This window comes from Dicentrarchus labrax, unplaced genomic scaffold (genome assembly GCF_905237075.1).
Source record: "Dicentrarchus labrax unplaced genomic scaffold, dlabrax2021, whole genome shotgun sequence".
NCBI lineage: Eukaryota > Metazoa > Chordata > Actinopteri > Moronidae > Dicentrarchus > Dicentrarchus labrax.
This window is the reverse complement of record NW_026136710.1, coordinates 7,074,318-7,096,463: the sequence shown is the minus strand read 5'-3', so window position 1 is coordinate 7,096,463 and position 22,146 is coordinate 7,074,318.

The window sequence follows — 22,146 nt, the reverse complement described above, 5'->3', positions numbered from 1 at the left end:
CTGTAGCGTGGCCCTTTTCATCTAGAGTAACATATAGATTATATTATTGATTTATTGTTCCTGATTCATTAAAGTTCAAGTTGCCTTTTACCATAGCAGCTGATCAACTTGGAGCTCTGCTTTGCATTAAAAGCAGGCTGGTACAGACAAAAATTACTTGATAAGAATGAGATGTCTTGCAGTGATTACTTGAAAACTCTTAATAAACTACTAACTGAAGCACAAGATAAATGTAGCAGAGTAAAAAAAATACAATATTTCCTTCAAAACTAGAATTACCTTAAAATGGAAATACTCTAAAGTACCTCAAAAATAAAATAGAATGCTTGAGTAAATGTACTTAGTTACTTTCTACCACTAAATGTACCTATAAAAGGTACCAAGTTTGTTAAATCTATAATTTATAGATTCCAAATGTCAAAAGCCTTCACTGCCTGAACGTCTGTGGTTTTTCCACAGTTCTCCACTTGGGGGCAACACACACTGCCCTGAAGTCTTTTATAGAAGGTAGAAGTTATCATGTAACATGGGTTGGTTCAAGGACAAAGCAGTTATTTAAAGGACAAACATTATTAGGAGTCAAACTGTGATATTTTTTTGGTTTATATTTTACTATTGTGTTGTATTAACAAGTTAAAGGCATTAAATATTTTCCTGTCTTTACAATTGACATTTTTAAGGGCTGGTTTAACTCTTGTCCTTGACTAATAACATTTGTGCACTGATACCTTCAGTACATTTTGTTATGGGAGTAGTTATACTCCATATCAAGCAAACTTCTAGTAGACTAATATTACAAGCTGATTTAAGGCTTTGATTGCTGAGATTTATTTTTGTTCTGTCCTCTCACCTCCAGTAGATTTAGTCTTTATTTAGACACAGAGAGAACAATGAGGGAAACAGTAGCGAGAGTCTCTGTTAGGTCCTGATCCAAGGCCAGCTGGTGAACATGTGGTTCTATTTTTACACAATATGGCGCTTATGTTGCACTAATTTTAATATTGCAGAGGGTAAAACAAACAAACAACACTGAAACAGTTCTCAAGCTGTGGCCTGGCACTATTTATACCAAATATTGTGTCCATGAACCACGACATCTGCTTCTGCACACCTGCTTTTGTGAAATCCCTGCCTCGCTGTCTCGTGCAACTTCAGAGTGCATCTAATTGCCTCAAGTTGTATACTAATTTATGAGTCACTTTCACATCTCAGAATGTCATCCCAGAGAAAGACCAGTTGGACTCTTGTGCTGCAGATGAGGGTGAAATCTGCACTGCAGTATGATTGATGCAATGGGGAAATTTTCCTTTGGTGCCATGCAGCCCTCCTCTCCTTAGTGAAACAGTGAGCTGAGAGCCTGTGGAGGAAAATAATAGTATTTTAATCTCATAAGCAACTACATGACTAATAGACCTTTTTCACAGAAGCCATTTTGACATGAAATAGTAGGGTAAACACAGGTGTTACTAATGATACTACTTAAGGTTGCATTCCATTTAGTGTAACAGACCCTTTCCATTGAGCCAACATGCACACTAGCAGCACCCAGACTTGAATGGAATAGAACCTTAATTAGTATCATTGGTAACACTTGTGTTTACCCTCCTATGTCATGTCAAAATGGTTACTGTGAAGGTTTATTGCTGGGGTGGTGCAGCAATTTTGAAAGTGTGGGGATTCTAGGGGTGGGGCAGGAGCACTGCAACCTCCACCTTTGGCAATATCCACAACATGCCGAATCAAAATTAATTTCTTTACCACAACATGCAAATAATAAAAGTTTAAAATGTACATTGTAGCAACACACCCTTCACCCCAAGATACTATATCACCAGCATTCAACATACCATAGTATTAAGCATTGACTCTTTAATGTCTGTTTAAAACATACATAAAGCAGTGTATAAACATTTAAAAAGGTGGTTTATAACGCACTATAAGTAAATGGGCGGCACAGTGGTTCAGTGGTTAGCACTTGCTGTCGCCTCACAGTAGTCATGGGTTCCAATCTGATTTCAAACCTATAAATTCTTTGTTATTTAAGCTTCACCATTAAGTATTACTTCTATAAGAGCCACAACTTTCCACAACTGCACATCCACTCCCTTATTGAAATATCAAACTGGTTCAGTTTCAGTTCATCATGGTTGGTTTGGTGACACCTGTGATTAATGTGGTAACAGCAAGTGCTGGTGGACCCCGCCACAAACAATAAAAACTACTATACAGGTATTTACAGAATGTAAATGCCTCTCTATTTATAGGGACGGGCTATTTCCAAAAAAATGTAGACCATAAATTATATCAAAAATTGGGTTTATTTCATAAAAAATTTAAGGACTGTAACTTTAATTTAGGAGATGTTGCTTTGCTCTAATGTCTTGGTGAGCAGTGATTTATATTTAATATGTGTATAATCATCCTCTGAAATTTGAGCCTAGCTGTTATGCTTACTGTTCTGCGTATACCTTTTTTTTATACTTCATCCTTCTCATGTACTTTTTCAGGTTTTTGCCTTCTTGTTCTCTCTCTGTCACCCCCCTTGTCCAATTCTTTTCAGCTGTTTTCTTCAACCACACACTTACCTCCCTGTAGCCCCAGGCCGCCACTTTCCTTCACCACCTAACCTTTTATTTCTTCACCGTCTCTCTGCTTTTTTTCTCTTGCCTCTTTCCATTGATGCCTCTTCATTTCACAACCAGACCTTTTGTCTGCTGCCCTCTCTGCTGCCCTACACTCTCTCCTGGTTATCACAGCAGCCAGTAACTGTTTCAGGTGATAGCCACTTTCTTGTAAAGAACCCCTTAAGTAAGAAACACTTGCCACGGGGCAGATATAAGGTGTTAAAAGAGCCACATAATGAAAAATGTAAACTGAAACACTGTATCATCTCCCCTACAAAACAGATAAGGATAGCAGAGTTTGCGCCTTGAAGAATAAAGATCATAAAGACCAACCTATAATTATTCAATATATGCTTGATACAAGGAGACTTCAGTTGAAACTATAAGATATAGTAACTGCTGTGAAGTGTTCAGAGAAAGAAGATATTAACCAATGTTCATAGAACTGTACCAGGAGTGACAATGTCTCTGTGTTTTTGCCTGCTTTTGCTTCTTCTGATCATATTCATATAAGTGGAAAGATAATAAGACCCACCTTCCCGTTTCCTACTCTAGCTATCTTTTATCAATTTTCTATCAGGTCAAGGATCACATTTGTGGAATTATTACATTCACAGAGCAAAATAATCTAAATCCCTCAATAAATATAGATACAGACTTAAGACCCTTTTGATGAACAAACCTGTCTGAACACTCCCACATACAAACACATGCGTGCATTCTTTTAGCAAGGTTAATGTGTGGCTCCAGGGATGGCAATGTCGGTCTGTCCAACACTTTTTTCCAGTCTGAAATATTTAAGAAACTATTGGAGTTTGTACAGATATTTATGTTCTTCAGAGGATGAAATGACTTTTCTTTCAATGCCACTGGCACATTGACATTTTTGATATTTAGTGAAATGTCTCTTCAACAGTATGTATTACCATTAAAAACAGAAATTCATGTCCTCCACAGGAATACATTTAATAACTTTGGTGATCCCTAGCTGTAATATTTCATCTAGCACCATCATCAGGTCAAGATTTTGTTACCTAAAAAGAATTTGACAGTGTTAGCTAGTTGCAATCTGCAATCTGGTCCTTTAACACATGTTAGCATGCTAACATGCTAAACGAAGATGGCAAATAGTATACTGGCAAAACATAGTATAACACTGGACTCACACAAAACAAAAAAAGATTCAGACTGGAGTCTGGATTTTAAATATTTCTATTTAATACATTCTCATACACATACTTTGTACACATTGTACACTGGAAATGGGACCCACTGGTATCGAAAGACAATAAGATAGATTAATAGAAGAGTGGTAATGTCTAATTCTTCCTTTAAGCTGCTGGGGCGTAGCATTTCAAGGTAAAAGATATATCTGCATTCACATTGGAGTAAAATTTGATGCACATTTGCACCACGACAATTAGGAAGCATCATGCCAATGCCACAGATTGCATTGCAACAGCTCATTTAAGATCAGTATGGCAGATAGCACAAAGTATAGCTTTTTAAGGCACAGTTCAAGCCCTGCGAACCACATATTTTTTCCTATTTTGAACTTGCCACATCACTTCTCTGCTGGTACTGAGATGGCCAAGATTTGGGGCCTGACAAAAGAATGCACGTACTTACTCCTTCACCGAGCAGGAGATTGAAGTCATCCTGTTTCAAAAAACTACTTCTCTAACTGCACCCACAGTCCAACGATGACCTTATAAAACAAGTCCAAAAAGAATCAAACCTCAACTGCATGGGTCAACTTTCAGCGAATAAGTTGCACGCAAAACGAATACCCAGAGGCTGGCGCATATAGAAGATACCAACCATTGGCTGAAATAATGAGGAGTTCTGCACAAAATGGTGGGAAATCTTTAACAAGGCTTCGCTGAACCTGACAGTCCTCGTGATTGATTTCACAGAAAAAGATCTTTAAAAAAACACAGCAAGAAATTGATTCTGTGGAAGAAATACTTAAAACTAATGAAATTGATTTTGATTGAAAAATGTGAACCAGTATTGCAGAAAAAAAATCTGGAAATTCAAAATAGATGTCCATGGCTATCAAGTAAAGAAATGTCAATGGGTTTTAGACCCAGAAAAACTCCTCTCCAACCTATACCTCAATATCAAGTGCTTCACTTCCCTCTGAAATTGTTTTAGAAGGGGGACACAAGAAACTTAGGGAGCCAAAGACTTGGCAACCGCCAGACATCTAACAGCCTAATCTATCTTCGTTCATTTTGTGAACTTGTTTGGCAAGGGCTTGAATGTAACAGATAGTATAGTTCATTTATATGTAAAAGACCTGCATTTGATTTAGTGGCATTGCAGCTCCCTTGCTTCACCCTCCCTTTCCGAGTGTGAAGGAGAAACTTTAGCGACAATGCAAACCAGCAGAAGAGCAAAGGTTTTTTGTTTTGTCCAGTCTGGACTACTGTAGAAACACAGCAGTCCAAGATTAAACCACATAATCATCACTATCTTGTTGCAGCTGTTTACATTCCCCCAGACGCAAATTCAAAAAATGCACAGCCAAATTATTTCCTAGGTGTATATGTATATATATTAATAAATAACTGTGCATATATTGTTTTATTTATTTAGTTATTCAAACTATGTACTATGTGTGTGTAGTAAGGAACTACATCTTTCTCTTCAGTGTGTATGAGAATGTGTCAATATGGAATTATATTTTTCTTATTTGTTCGTAATGGCTCGACCTTTTGGTTTCGTGTGTTCAGCCGAGCCCTGGATCACTGACTAGGTGTACCTGTATATTAACTAATAGGTCACTCCTCATACATGCCTCATTTTTTAGTCTAACATGGACTGAAATGTTTGTACAGCCTCACATGGCAGCTGGCTTTTTTCCTTTTATGTGTGTAATATCTTCTTATCTTTTTCTTCCTTTTCATGCTTCCTTGAATGCTTCTAATCTAAAATCTAAATATTTAGCTGTTTTCCTTGTCCTGACTAAACAACTCAGCTCAGCTCTCCTGGACCAGGAGGAGATCAGGCTCAGGATCACAGCCAGGAACTGCTGGTGTTCCTGGGACTCCCTCTTCTTTATAATCCTCACAGTCTGAACGAATAGCCTGTGATCCTCCTTAATGTTCTTGTGTGTTGTTTGTACTTCTGCTCTGTCTTAATAGGGATGTTGATAATTCCCCCTATATAGCTTCTTATTATTGTGCTGTGTTTTTTTCAGGTTCTGTTCAATCAAAAGTGATTATGAAAGTGGGTTTGGTTTAAATCACATACATTAGAACACAACAATACATGGCACCCATTATCATATTTGTACCTGTCCACTGGTTGTGTTTGTTACTGCAATATTTGAATAATTAAAGATAATAATTAATAAAAAAGTTCTGAAACAGTAAAATATCCAGTAAGAAAATCATCTGTCTATAAAAGACCCTCAGGCATGCTTTACTATTTCAAAATGATTAAAAGGCCCAATCAAACAGCTGACTCAAGTTGGGCCTGAGCACAAGCCTACTTTGTGGATTGTATATGTGTGTGTTGGACTTGAATTTAATTGCTGGTGGAGTTTGGCCATCACCAGCCCCTTGATGTGTGCAGACTATACCTGACTTGATAAATCACTTTGCCTTTTTATGAAATGGCTATGGTGAAAGATGCTGTTTGTATTCAAGAACCCACAGAGAACTTTGAAGTTCCTCTGAAAACTCTTAAGAGCAATATATTGTCTTTCAGCTCACTGTTTCAGTTTTACAGCCCAATACTTAACTGTTTTGGTTCACTCTTTCTGTTCTCATTTCTAGATGTAGCAGGCAGTTACAGCAATAATGCTCTGATAAACTGGTAATATGCTTGTCGTATATAAGGTGTGTTTGCATTTAGTGTTTAGTGTTCATTTTATGAAACTACAGTCTTCTGCATCATGCACTTAGAATCTCTCATTGCCTTTTTGCAAACTCCAGGCTGCTGTCTCCTGCCATCTGGCCACTCTCCCACACAGTCCAGATTTGTGAAGTGCTGCACTGACTGTTGTTTTTCCAGAAAATTCTCTTGTAGCAGCCAAGGAACGCTGTAGTTCAGCTAGACAGGTCCTTGGATCTTATTCACCTCCACAACCGGGGTCCATTGTTGCCTGTCGCTTGATTTGTGGTCAGACATCCAGCTCTGGAAAGGAAGCTTTACTCTGGCTGCTTCAATATTCTGTGTGTTCTCATGTAACCCTAACACTTCCCAGGAAATAACTTTTCAATTTGGCGAAATAGCATGAAGAAAACACAGTAAAAGCACAATAGAAACGCAGTATGTGTCTTGTGCAGTAAACAGAGACGATGTGAGTGGCGTGGGACACAGTTTTCTCTCTCTTTTGATGCAGTACTACTGCAGACACAGTAAGTTATTCCTGAGGAGCTCCTTGTCATGCTTTGTGTTTAACTGATGGAACGTGTCATCAAGTGTGCAGTGATGGACAGCAGTGATCCATTTGAGAGCTGCAGGGAGCTTAGTCCACATGCTTTTCTGATTTCCTGAGCTTTCTGACAGCATCATGAATATTTGCCCATACTGACACCCTTCACTGCTGCGACACTTTTTGTTTTATTCATTTGAATGTTTCCTGACTCTCATTAAATTCTAAATACCCTACAGGGGGTGTAGCTTGTAAGCTATTTGACCAACAGTAGGCCAGCAAGAAGAAGCATTTGTTGTTCATCAAAACATTTATTATATCAACACTGATGTACTAAATAAAAAATAAATAAATTGAATTGTAGTTGGTTTACCACAAGGACTTTTATCAAGCACTTGAAAAAACATAAATATAGTGGTCTTTTTCTTTGAAAAATAACTTTCCTCCAAGTACAGTACAGATTAGTCCACTTATCCCATCATCTAAAAAAAAACTCTTCATAGAAACTTTAATAATACCTGGGAAAATAATATATATTTTTTACCAATATTTTACTGAAGAAAATGTTAGACCTTCAGAAAAATAGTACTCTGGGCATCTTCAGTTTTAATAATGCTTCTTCCCAACTTGGAGCAATCCTAACCCATCTGTTTACCCAACATACCTTTCTCACAGCAGCAGGTGCAAGAAATAACCTTAATGACGTCTCTGTTCCATTTATGCTTGTCAGTAAGCAGTAACTGGCCATTGCAATGATGATTCTTTATACCTGTGTTTGACAAGTTCACTATAAGAAAGGTCTATTACAAATAATTTAGCAGTATTTCATATTCCACAGTCCCGGGGCACTGGTCAGAGGAAAGAGAGGAAAACAAAATGGACAGCAAGTTAGGAAGGTGGACACAGATTGACATAACTGCACAAAGCTGCACTCAGTCACACTGCTACTGTCTCCACTCTGGGAAAAACTGTATGAATGTGATAAGGTTTGACATGATCAGGTGAGAGGCAGCTGCTTGTCCAGCTGTCTGCCCTCATTTCCAACCAGGATTCAACCTTTTGGTGGCAGATAAATGTGTGCATGGTGTGTGTGTCTGTCTGAGAAGAGAGAAAGGTATTTGCAAAAAATACAAAACTAGAGCAAAGATGCTTCTGGTGTATTTGGAAAACACCTTCTAAACAGAATTACCCTCCCTCGTTAGCTCAATCGCTTCTTAAGCTACAAATCTCAAGGTAAATGCCTTTATCTAAAAAAAAATATCTATGAAATCCTCTTTATTAATAACAGAAATTATTGGTGGAAATAGTCACATTACTGTTAATATCCCCTATTTTATGTCTTACATTTTGCACACTGCATTGCAGATCTAATAACATTTGGCAGAGCTTTAGCTCTCCTGTCCTTAGGGAACCTCCTGGCACTGTCTCATCAATACCATGGCCTGGTGGCAGACTCAAAACAACAGCAACAAAGGAGATATGTACAGTGTGTGATACACATCATTACATTTTCAAAATTAACTATACTTTTGTACACCATCACTTTCAAGGTCAAACGTATATAACATACAAGAGTATATTATTGTCATTATAGAGTACAATACAAGATTGCACTATGAAACGTGGTTGTTCTCCCATCCACACTAAACACACTAAACACACTTAAATGCACCAACAAGTCAAATATTTTAATTTAGAGTAGAATAAAGAACAAGGTACAACAAAATAGTATAACTGCCGGACGAAACATAAAGGAAACACACATATATATACAGTTTCTATATTTTGGTCAACAGGTTTTATAGACAAGTTTAGCTTTTTCTAGCCTATCTTCTTCCAGTAACTCAGATGACTTTCTTAATTACTTGTTATGTTACATTCGTCAGACTGACATTAAAAGACATTAAGAAGAAAATGCAAAAGTCCTGGCAGCTCTACGGTCTCTGTGTGGCATGCAGAGACTGAGATGGTAGCCATATCCACTAATGTCACAAAAAATGAATACACTTTGATTAAATACAAATCCTAAGCAGTCTTATTTATTTATTTATTTGATTTAGGGGGGCTTTATTTGACAGGACAGCTCAAGGTAGACATGAAAGGGCAGAGAGAAAGGATGACAGGGGCTGCAGCAGGGCCACAGGTTGGACTCGAACCCATGCAGTGAGGACTCAACCAGGACACCCCCCTTACCAATATTCCTATAAAACTGGATACTTACAGAAGAAATTCACATAATATTAAAACTATACTCCCTTACATTTTAGTAAATACACTTGTCTGCAGTCTTAAACAGATTTACTTGAGATGATCAATAACAATTTCATCTCAGAACATCAGAGATGTGTTTTGACTGGCTCTGCTTTACACAAAAGCTGTTAGCAAGCAGGATATGTTAGCCTAGCTGCGTCTAAAGCTAGTCTTATATGTAGGAATCAACACATATTGATTAGAATTATTATTTCTGTCTATATCAAACAGAACTATGTTAAGAAAAACAAAATCCTGCATCCCGTTGGCTCCTCTCTGCTGCTCTCTGGCAGTGAAAGCAGAAGTCATGTGCTCCAACACGTTCTCATCATCAGTGGCAGTGGTACAGAGTATGATGGCATGGCAGACCTGGTCACAGATGGTACACTTAGGCGCCCCAGAGGCTGCCTGCTGACAGGACACACACGTTACACAAGAAACACTGTTATCCTCTGCTTCCGCTTCAGACACTCTGACCAAACACCTTCGTCAGGTCCTCCTCACTGATATGTGTATCACTGACACACTCTTTGGGTAACTGGCAGACTTATTCATATATCTGGACATAGTTATAAAATAATTGTGAATCAGTCTGGATTTGAATGCCCTGATGATCCATAAAAGCCCTGGATGGGACACGTCCTGAAGCATTAGTGCACTGAAAAACAGAAAACAAAAAATAATCATAAATTACAACCTAGATTTTGGAACTATGCCCATTTTTTTGTGGATATAATAATAATATAGAAAATCCAGATTTGTGCAAAATGTAAAAATGCCCATAACCTTCTGTGCAACCGATAATTGCGCTCTGTGGTGTTAGTTCTGAGTTTCTGCTCCCGGGTCTGTGGGGAGATTCTGAACAGCCTCACTTTCTTGCTCTTTCTAAATTGACCTTATTGACTCCATCTCTGTCTCTTTCTTGTGATAAAGTGCTTTTGGCAGATCTCATTAAAGCTAGACGTTACATCTAAAAGAGGCTTATAGCAGATCTCCCCAAGGCCTCACATCTCTTTAGCAACATCGAAAAGTTCTTAAATCAATCAGAAATTTGAAAGCGCCCGCTGTTCCTTGTCCTGACAGTCTTTAGACATCTTTAGCCTTGACAGTTGGAGAGTATAATGATGATATAACTACCTAAAAACCAAATATAAAACAGCATAAGTAAATAAAAGAGAGCACTGTGTTAGTACACAGTAATTCAAAAAGTGTAGTTTGTTTAATTTTATATGGGGGCACGGCTATATATATATGGAAATAGTAATAATAATAGTCTGTCTATCAGCTGGTGCAACTGAGATTCCTCGAGAACTATTAAATGGATTATGCTAAACATCAGCATGTTAGTATTATTATTATTATTATCATTATTATGTTAACATCTTGACTTTAGCATTTAGCTAAAAGCTTCATTGCCTAAATACAGCTTTACTGAGCCACTAACACGGCTGTGGGCTTTAGAGTCTTATTTCCTTCTCAATCATATTTTCCTGCTCATGCATAAGATGTCAGCTGCCCTTTTAGGGAACCTGCTGACTTTTAATGATAGATTTGAATGGAATTTGAAATCTTCTAACCTTGTGAAAGAGTAACCAACTATTGTTTCCTTATTTCAGAAAATAGTTTCTTTTTTCCATCAGTATACAGTAAATACATATCTGAAGCCTTCGCATGAACGTTCAGACGTGTGACAGTAGCTGACACAGTGCTCTGCCATCCATGAAGGAACTGCAGGAGTGGGATAGCTGTGAGTGTCTGAGAAAGACGTACAAGAACAGAGACCACAAAAAAGGGGGAAATACACTTTCTAACAGAGTGTAGAAAAACAGAGCAACTTGGGGAGCCTTTCCAAAATCAGACAAATAGAGAAAATCCCCTGAAAAAAAAAGATATCTGTGAAAATATCTGGAAATGGAAGTGCTGTTGAGCTGCTAAATATAGAGTATTAAGTAGCTACATGTCCCTTTACTGATATCATGGTGAGCTGCCATCATCTATTTATTATTTTACACTACTGTATACAATAAGTATGTTAATTACTTTTTGTGCCTTTTTGTATCCCGTCCACCAAAAAAACAAAAACGTTTCTCAGTTTGTTCTGTCAGTTTCTTTTGAAAAGGATGTTCAGACTGAGCTGTGCCATCTTCTAAGCAAAACTCTCAGTCTTCAGGTAAGTTAAAGCTACAGACATGTCACTGCTGGAGATGGTGTTTACACTGCAGAGTCATATATTTCTTAAATGTCAGTGCTTCTTTGTTCGTGAACCCAGCTTCCTTCCCCTGTGTCACTTAACTGCCAAGTGTTCTTTTGTATCTGATTTTTAAAAACTAAACTATTTCTTGCTCCAATTTCTCATGACCTTCATATTGCTGAGAGGTGGGTTTCTCTCAGATCTAATTTTTAATCTCATCTCAGTTGGACAGGCTGAAATCAGAGAAGTGGGTCTGTGAATTCCCTCCTGCTGCTCAAATTGAATAACTGTCACTGTGTTTACACAAATTCCTGTTTGGTCCCATGTATTTGGGCAAATTTTGCTTCAAAGGTGGTTCTTTAAAATACTCCTTCTCTCCTCTTCTTTAACGCAAAGTGTTTTCTTTCAGTCTCTCTTTGTGACAGGTACTACTTTCCACACAAATTTGTTTTTAGACAAAGCCATCTGGAGGTATGTGGACTCTGCTGTTTCCTACGACTGTGAGGAATGACGGTCAGGTCCCTCGTGTCCTTAATGGCTAAAGTTTCTTCAAATGAATAAAAGTGTCCAACCTTGCAGATGAATGCACCTGTGTCACCTGTGGTTTTGGCATATCATTGCCAAAAAACACACCAGATGTATCAATGATGAGTATGCAAAAATATTCATGCCCAACTCTCCAAACAAAGACTGATATTTAATTAGGAGGATTTATTTTGTCATCCAAACAACATCCTACTGTACTCTCAGCCAATTATTTTATTTTGGTATACATACATTTGTTAACAATAGTTTACACTGATTCATTAATTTGACCTATCGCAGTGTATAATGAATGTCCCATTAATCTGCAATTAAAGAAATGCCAATCACCTTATCACAGATTAAACATCGGATCTGTAAAACGTTTGAGACAAAATGTCTTTGTTTAATGATTATTTTTTGTTATGCTGGGTTTTCATTTGATTTGTTCCTTGTTTTTTTTATAACAGAACTCTGCAGGAATTGTCCATTTTAATTTGCCCAGCACCAAAACAATGGAAAAATACACTTCTGTAAGGGACTTTTGAATGACATAAACAGTTCATTATGCAATAGCATGTCAAAATACAAACCACTTTTCAGTCTAAAAAAAACACGATAAGTAGAACAGACTCTATGGGAGAGGATTATCTGCATTATACCTACTTGCTCTCTTTGGGTTTGCCAGCCACTTGTTACTGAGAGGTGAACTGTTTGATGTCTGAGCCCTCAAGGCTAATGAAGAGGAGCTTTGACAATATCTTAACTGGGAGTCTGAGCCTCCAGTCACTGAAGCCCCTCTGGCTCGATGCAGCTGAACGTGGCAAAACAAGGATCCGTTCACAAGGACAGAAAAAAAGGCTTAAATTGACGCATTACATATAAAAAACACTAAAAGTTCATACAGCTTACTGCGATCCTGGCCTGCCCCAAATAACAACTGCTACTGTTTGCCTGCAGTGGTGGAAGACGTATTGAACTTTCACTTGTATAATGGAGTATTTCCATAGTATGGTTTCACTACTTTTCAATCAAATGTAAGTGTTATTATAAAATCAGATCATCAGTATTAATGTTTTAATATTGAAGCTGTATTGTCAGTGTTGTAGTTGGTTGAGTTGGAGCTGATGAGTGTTGCGCTTGCAGATTTAATTATTGTAAGCATTACTCTCTGTATAAATAAAAAGTGTATTTTAATTTTAATACTAAGTTTTTACACCTGTTTATAAAAACGGTAATACATTAAAATAATTTATTGTCATCTTAAAAGCTTGTCAAACATTGTTGGACCAGCCAATTCACTGGATTTAGATCTAAAAGAGTCAAATCTTTGTATGAATTTTGACTGAACTTGGACACCGGTTTTCAGTAAGTTTCTTCCAATGAGTGAAACAGCGCCCCCCTGGGTTATAACAGCTGTCCAATGCCCCGCAAGGCTCAGTGGTGAAACACGGTACTACACCCTTAAAGCGAGGGGGCCTAATGAAGGACAGCCAGGTGCAGTTGCCAACTTTTGGTTTAAAAAAAACCATTATGCTAAATATAAAAACAAACAGACGAGGGGACTGCCGTGCTCTCTAAAGAGAGACTGAAAGGAATTGTCACGCCAACTTTACTCTAGTCTCACAACAAACAACAGAAAGTTATAATTTAAATAAAACAACCGAGATCTGCTATCAGCTGCTGTTAGCTAGAAGCAACCCAAGGAAGAGAGATGAGGCACTGTGACAGCAACCGGTGCAGTGGGACATGATACAGTATGCATATGGACTCACTTTACTTCATATGAGTGAGTCAGAATGTCTCTGTCTTTTTGCTTGCTTTCCTAATGGTTAAATGCCACGCCATGGCTGTGTATAGTTAATTCAATTACTTGCTGTGTTGTTATGGAGGTCATATTAAGTGCCTTGTTTGTCGCTGGTGTGTTATTGCTGCTGTCCACCTATTCAGCAGGGACAGGACAGAGCTGCTGGGGCTTTGAATAATTTGGAATTGACCTTATTTTGTAGCTATTTGTTGTTGGGTCATGTGCTGATTGCCTCTGATTAGTGGTTGTTTATGGCCTTGTGCAGGAGGTCTGCTAGTTGTTTGTGAGAATTTATACATTGTTGGTGTGTTTTTAAGCTGTGCTGTGCATACTGACTCATTTGCTTCCCTGTAAATAGCCAGGATCAGGATATACTGTGGGCTTTTGACAATATGCTGAAGATTTGGAAGAGGGTCAGTGTGTTTGATTCATTGATGCTTTTTAATGTGAACATGTATGCTTTTGGTGCTCTTTTTACTATTTAATACATGGCTGCACAATTAATTGAAATATGACTAAAATTGCAATATGCAAATAGCAGGAGCTGCAATTTTTTGATAAAGGTAAAATGTGTGACAAAACAGCATTGTAATGAAGTATGGTAGTGCTGCAGAGATGTCTTGGCCTACAAATCTTGTTCTCCATATTTAAGAAAACATGTTTGTTTGGTACAGACCCCCCCAAAAATTTCACATTATCATGATTTAAGTAGTTTTTTCACTGAAAATTAAATTTGTGATGCAGAAATGATCCTTCCCATACTAATCATAAATCATATTTTAGTTGCAAGATCTGTCAAAATAATGGCAATATGATGCTTTTACCATATTGTGCAGCCCTAATTCAATACTGAGCTGTATCTTTATTGGATTGTAAGTTTTGTAGTATATAAAGATACATAAGATACATACAAAACATGCATATGAAGAAATGTGTAAGTCATGTATCTGTGATATGTGCATTATTTGTTTTTGGCGTGAACATAATCTGTGGTCTTATAAATCATCCTAAATTCTACTTACTGAATGTTAAAGAGTTTGATGTATGCCTGCTATCATAGGAGGAGGAATGAGATGTGATAGGTTCAGCAATTGGGAATAATGGCGCACACTTTGCCGAGGCATTCATGTTGTTTTTCAGGTGACACAAGTGTAAAGAATAAAAAAAGATAGTTTCAGAGAAAAGTTCATACTTTTCCAATCGCTGCGTGAAGTGGCCGTGAATGCTGGATTGTCGGGTTTGGAACAGCTACACAATAGTGGGACGCAGGCTCCCCTGTTCTGTTGTCGGAAAGTTGTGGGGGGGTTTCAGATGCTTTTAGACAATTCGACAAGTACTTGATTTGAAGCACACTGATACCTACAGAGTTTGACACTTATCCACAACTCCATTCTGTGTGCTGTGTCTGAAACTCATTCGCTAAAAGTTTGATCAGACCAGCCGTTCTACATTTTGAGTCCTGTCAAAAGTCTGCGGTAGAAAGTGCTGCTTACTCAAGACCCCCCCCCCAAAAGGCAATTCAATGGTGCATATACTCTGCTGTCTTATTAAGATGCAAAACCCAATCATTTCCGATATAGGGTAGGGATATTGTCTTCGTGTTTACTCTTCATATCTGATTAGCCTGGTCTGCGGAAATTCTCGGACAAATTAGATGGTCGAGCTCCATCTTCTTCAAAACAAACTTAATTTGCCAACTGAAAGCATGCTGACATCCCTAAAAGCACTGCAGAATTCACCAAAACATCAAGGAGAAAAACATCCTTCTCACAGCATGCACAAACTCCATCTGTGACAGTAGTCTTTAAAAATTCAAAGACATTTCACTGAGACACTATCAAAGCTTATTACAGAAAAGTCCATGAAAGTCACTGCAGATGTTTCTACCAACAAATGTTTAAACATTGGATTCATGAGCTCCAAGCCAAAGGCATCGGTTCTCACATCTCCACACTGCTGTACGTCTGCAGGAGCAGCGAAGAGGGCAGACACCCCAGCCCATCCCTGTTTTACGACTCTTACTGCTCTGTTGTGAGCCCCGCTGGTACACTGAGCCTGACAGCTTAGTGAATTGACAAAGATTTCAATTTTTTGCCTGAAGCACAAGAGTTTTGAGGGTTACATACTGCACAGCGGCAGCCATTTCTCAGACATATGCCAGCATGTTTGAAATATGGCACATTGATACTTCAGAAGTGCGTGTGGTGGTAAAGGACAGTGTGAGAAACAAGGCAAAGACACTGGAAGACAGCCAAACTAGGGCCTGTTGTGAGGACTCTAAACTTGCTTATTCACAAACAAACAACCTCCAAACTTTGCAAACACATAATTGTCACCTTGATGTCTTCAGCATGGTGTAACAGGTAGAACAGTGTACTTACTTTTTATAGATGTAGCATATTGTAACCTGCCATTCATGGATAATTGACCAGACTTTCTTTATTCTCCTTCTGCTTTAAGGCGATAATGAAGACAATAAGCTTTTGTGATGTATCTTTTGCAGATGTTATTTATGTAGAAGGAAGTGGAAGGTAGGAAACAGACCAAAAAGTGACAGCAGCCAAAAAACGTCCCTCTTACAGGCTGTTTTCTTGTACTGCAGCAGAGTTTTACATGGGTCCATTTAAGATGTGGGACCTGTGAAAAACCTATCCAATCGCGACATGCATAAATTAATTTTTCAACAAGAGAGACACGATCTTCAGGGGACCCCAGCGCAGCCAGACCAGACCTGAATAGACTCGAGGATAATTAGACTCGATCCAAAATGTGGTCAGACCCTGAACAGAGAAAGAACACCAGCAGTAGCATGATGTCTTATCAGTTAATAAGCAACTGCGGTATAAAACAGCAGCAACATAATAATGATGTCCTAAGAACAAAAGTGAAGTTGTAGAAACTAATTCCAAAAATAATTTGCTTATATGCTTCAAAGACTAATTTATAGAAATAATTGAAAGTCATATTTTCACCTCCTGCATCAACAATAAAACATTCTGTAGCCAGCTGAGTGATAGGCAGAAGTTCATTATTTTCTTGCCAATTTAATATTTGTGAATTAACTGCCCAAATCATTATCATTTAATAGCATAAATCTTTTACATAGGCTACTGATTTCTTAAAAAAAACAAAACGTTCTGCCTCGGAGATTATGACATAGGCTACCACGTGATCAGAGCTGATACAGAATACGGACAGGGTGGATGCTGCCTGGCTTTTGAGGAGTTAATTATTCCATGGCGAATAATTAATTCAGAGTAATAGAAAAACAATAAACAAGGAATAAAGGCAGTACAAGAGGGCATTAACGAGAGAGGGAACATGCATATGGACAGAAAGACAGGTGAAAATTTATACTTCAGGGCCTCGGTGTAATTCAGTTGAGTGTATTAAGCTACAATGCATTACATTTCTTCACCTGCAGTTATTTGTATTCATGACGAAGATCCTGACTTACCAACCCTTTCCATGGATTTAAACCTCCTCCTCAGGGAAGCGTGTGCTGGGGGCTTGTGCCCCAGCACTTTTTTTAATGTTTGGAAACGCCTCTGGGTGTCTTTACAGATTTCCTTAGCTCGGCCTCAGGCTGGACGCCTCAGGAAGACATCTCATCAAGATGAGTGACGGGAACTTGACCAACTAACGGAGAGCAGAGTGGGGCTGCAGTCTGCTGACTCAAAGTTGCATAATGTATATTCAGTTTAATCATAATATAGGTTTGATTTTCATTTGTAAATGTTGTTCATTGTTAAGTCCCTCTATCAGAACTGTGTTTCTCTGTATGCCCTGGTTGAGGAAAAAGTAATGTGTGCACCATGCACATGTCGATGTCAAACCTCCAATCCAATTGTTCGCATACAAGTTGATGGCCTGGTGATACATAAATTATTTGTGCAAATTAATGTAGTTTTCAGTGATTTTCTACAGGTGCAACACTGCTGCCGCACCACTTTAAGTGCTAACAGGTGGAGTTTTAAAGTATAGTTTCATATAAACCTAATTTTAGTTACTCCATTCATACTCAACTTCACCTTCCATATCTCTGCACCCGACAAGTGGGATGCTGGAGGTGAATTTATTTTAGTGGTTTTATTGTTAAGTAGTTTTTATTCTTTCCTGTTCAGAAAAGGAAAGAGTACAGGGGGGATTGTTCTTTATTACCTTTTATTTATTCAGTTTCAGTGAGAGCAGTGCTCTCTTTTTCAGGAACGCCCTGATCACATTCACACAGTTACACATTCACACCTGCAAGCTGCCCAGTACACCCACAGTCTCACTCAGCCAGTTTTTAAGGACCTTGCTCAAGGGCACCGCAGTGATGGTAACCAGGGAGGAGCAAGCACTGCTTTTCACTTTCCCTACCCAGATATATGCTGCCAGTCCGGGAGATTGAACCGACAACCTTTCAGTCGCAAGAGAGATTATGTTGCCTGTGTGTAAAGGATTTTCTCCAGAGTGACAGCTGACAGTAGGATCCACATCTTAGCACTGTCTCCTTTAGGACAGTCTATTCTATGCAGATGGACATATTTCTTCCCTGTCATCAGTATTGATAAGCTTTTCTAGTCTTTCATGATACAAGTTATTTATCAGAAAGATCATTGTACCAGGAAACAGATTATTAAATACATTTGAACAGGAGGGAAAACATCCACCCAGCCCACCCAGTCATGACATTGATGGGTCTTTTATCTTTTCATTGTTTTTTAGGCAGTAGAAAATCTATAATGCTGTCCTAGAAGATTGTTTTTTGAGGAAATTATGTTTTAAAAGCCTTCCGTATCGTGTTTAGTTATTTAGTTTGAAGTCTGACTATTAGATTCTGAAGTATTTTGCTCTTTTTATCTCCTTGTTCTGTCTTAAAGTCAAACTACGGTAAGGTATCGGTGTACAGGAGTGCCTTTTAACAGCACAGTAATCACAGCAGCGTTGTAACCAACCAGCCATCATTGAGTCTTAAAAAGGTCCTTGAGCATCAGCCACAGGAGATTAGATTTGCGACTTAGAACCACAGACTGTGTAAATATTGACATCGTCATTACACATGGACTTGAGTGTAACAGTTTGACTATGTGTTATCACATGTATGCATTATCTCAGAAGAGATTTCACTGTACAAAGATGCCTCAAAAATATTTCTAATCCGTCAGTAATGGTGTTTAATCATGCTGGCACTTGTGTTGTTGCCTCCAGAATCACGATATGAACTGTAGATGAAGTCCAGGTCAGGAGGGACGGCATCACTATGTCCTGTGTCTATCAAAGCTGTCTGTACCGAGGTGCAATAAGCTGAAGGAGTATAACAATGTGTTTAAAGTCAAGCCTAATATAGTATAGGGTAATGATTTCTATCTAGGGATGCACCGATCCAGTCCTTCGGATAGGTGCAGGCTCTAAAACTGACCTTATTATTGCACTGAGGAAGTAACAGTAGATTTAATAACATGTTTGATGAAGCTTTGTAGAGGACAGCAGTTCAGAAAAAGAGGACTGAAGAAAAAAGAAGACACAATATTCAGACATGCACAGGTGAATTGGTTAGATGAAGAGCTGCAGGAACATGTAATGAAGCTGAGCAGTGCCCTTTGCCTTAGCTCTGGACACACAGAGGACAGCAAACACAGCATTGGATTTGGTCATTGTTGTTCTGCTATAACAGCTTACTCATTGTCAGCAGTGTTTGTGACTATCTGTACACAACTCCTGTAATGTGACAGCACAAACTGTGCCACATGTATTGGACTAGTTGAACCAACAACAAAAAAATGTTTGTCAAGACCCTAGAATGAAAGAAACGTTTGCTGATCTGATGATTCTGACAAATAAATCCATTTTATGTGGACTATAGCAACGTCACCTGACTTCCTCCCTTTGCTTCTGTCACAGTTACTATGGCTGCAGCTAGAAGGCTTTGTCACTTAAATGTTAACGTTGTTTTGTTTCAGTTGATCCGGATGGTGTAACCTGCCCTCAGGTCAGGATATGATAAAAAGTTAACCAGTTTTGCTTTATGCAATCCCGTAAGCTGTGTAGAAACATTTAATTAAAATTTACACAAGCCTAAAAAGAATGAAAATGAACATTCCCACTTTTAGTTTAGTTACTTTACAGTTACAGTCTGTTAGCCAGGGTCCAAAATTAACTTTTTGGCTCATTGGCCAATGGCAAGTAAACTGAGAAAATGCACCAGAAAACAATATTTTTTACCAGTTTTATAAAACTTATTTGACTAAAAATAATTACCTCATGTTTTAAACCTTTCTGAACCTTTTTGGGGTTCATATTGTTTCCAGGATCTTGGGGCTCCTAGACCCCTCCTCTCAAAAAACGTCTGTGTCTAACACTGAGAATGTGACGACATACAATGTATGTTTCTTGCGGCAAAATCATAGACATTGTGTAGTAAGCTGTTTTGATTTGATTAGCTGATGTCACCATAGGTGGTGATTGTGGACAGTGAGGGTCATAGTAGTCTCAGCTGGTACACAGTGATTAATTTATAAACATATGCTGTGATTTCAATTTATCTTCTGGCCACCTGGCTGCTGATGATTTACCCGCATTTGCTGCTTGGCGGGTTTTAATTTTGGAACCTGCTGTTAGTTTACCTAATAATGATCCCAATAAGTTTCATGCAGTGAGGTAATGTTACATAGATTTTTTTAAATTTGGGGGAAAAAGTACTGGTATCAGATGGGTACTCACTGTCAGCAGATATCCTCAGTTTAGGTATTGGATTTGGTATTGAGAGAGAAAAAGTTGGACTGGTGCATCCATTTTAAAATAGTCACTTTCTGTTGAAGATTTACACGTCAGTCAGGAACTGATTTTGCCTAATCTGAGTTCTTGATATAAAGTAGGACTTGGTTGACGTGGGGATGTCAGTGTACAAACAGATTGGGACTTCAGATACTAAAAACACAAGGTTTTTGGGCCAGATTGCATCCATGCTATCCTCCCAAAAAACACGAGGTGCCCTGTCAGGCCTCTTCCAGAGGGATTTGTCTCGCAAAGGTTTGCTGTACCTCTAACCCTACTTGTTTTTACAAAAGATGATGAAACATGAGATCAGCTCAAGTGAAACCTCAAAGAAACATGTGACCCTAAAAGGGAAACCAGGCCATGTACAAGAAATGCTGTACAAAGTATGGCTGACAAAGACCCATGGGCACAAGGTAACTGACATGTGTATTCTCAAAACAAAGCATGTCTGGAAAAGGGAATTTAAGGGCAATCAAGACTTGGACGACTCAAGGACCCGTGTGAAATTCACAGCCGAAAATAATCCAGACAGGAGGCAGTGGTACAGCTGGGAAAACAGTACAGAGATGACAGGGACAAATAGAGACATTTTTCACCAAACTCCGAGTCACATTCAGGAGACCAAAGACAAACTTGTTCAGCCGCTGCTCTCCCACGTGATGTCTTACACACACACACACACACACACGTAACAGCGTTGGCAGGTGTTACGGTCTACCTTTACGAGTCAATTTATGAGATCAGATAAAAGTGTTACGATCATGGTGTAGCTGTGACAGTATGTACTTATTTCTGTATCTGCAGTACTCTGTCCTGCTATCCATCTCTTTATGTTAATAAACCCGTTTGGGTTGTCTCACTGTATGTGCCGGGCCAGTTTGAAATGTAATTATGACATCCACTCACTCTCTGTAAAGAGATATGTATATAAAAGATCAAACATCATTTGAAAGATGATTTAGTTTACCACTCATTATTCAACTGTTCAGAGGAGCTTTTTGTTGTTTAGAGTTTACTCTCATTCATTTTTTATGTGTCTCCGGGTTCATCTCAAAGCAGAAAAGTGCAGCGTTGCTCCAGTTTAATTTAATTAGTCAGGTTGATCTGAATATTCATTTATTACTGTAATAAACCCTAATGGTAAAATTATTCACAGTTTTGTCTTGAATAGAGACATCATTTAGAAGTGTTATTTGTCAGATTTCATTCATGAGAAAAATTAACAACAGTTTTTTTTTTTAAATCTTGATTAACAGTGTATTAATGGAACATGCCTAATTAGTTAAATGTCAGCACAGATTATTTTGTTCATCAAGCCACTGGATGGAACAATTGGTCCTGTTGCACATTTAATTACAATAGACTTGTTATAATACAAGCAGCATATACTGTTCATTAGTGTTGCAATGGATCATAGCAGATCTGTGACGCTCACCACGGTTCAGCATGCATGTGAACTGTAGACTAACTCATTATATAAAGTGATAATTCCCTAAATCTCGGTGCAGTGGAAAAGATAGACAAAACAGATGTGAGTTGTGTGTTTTAATTTGAAGTGGAATAAATGGTAGGGAAGAGCAACTGCTTTAAAAGCTGATCCGTG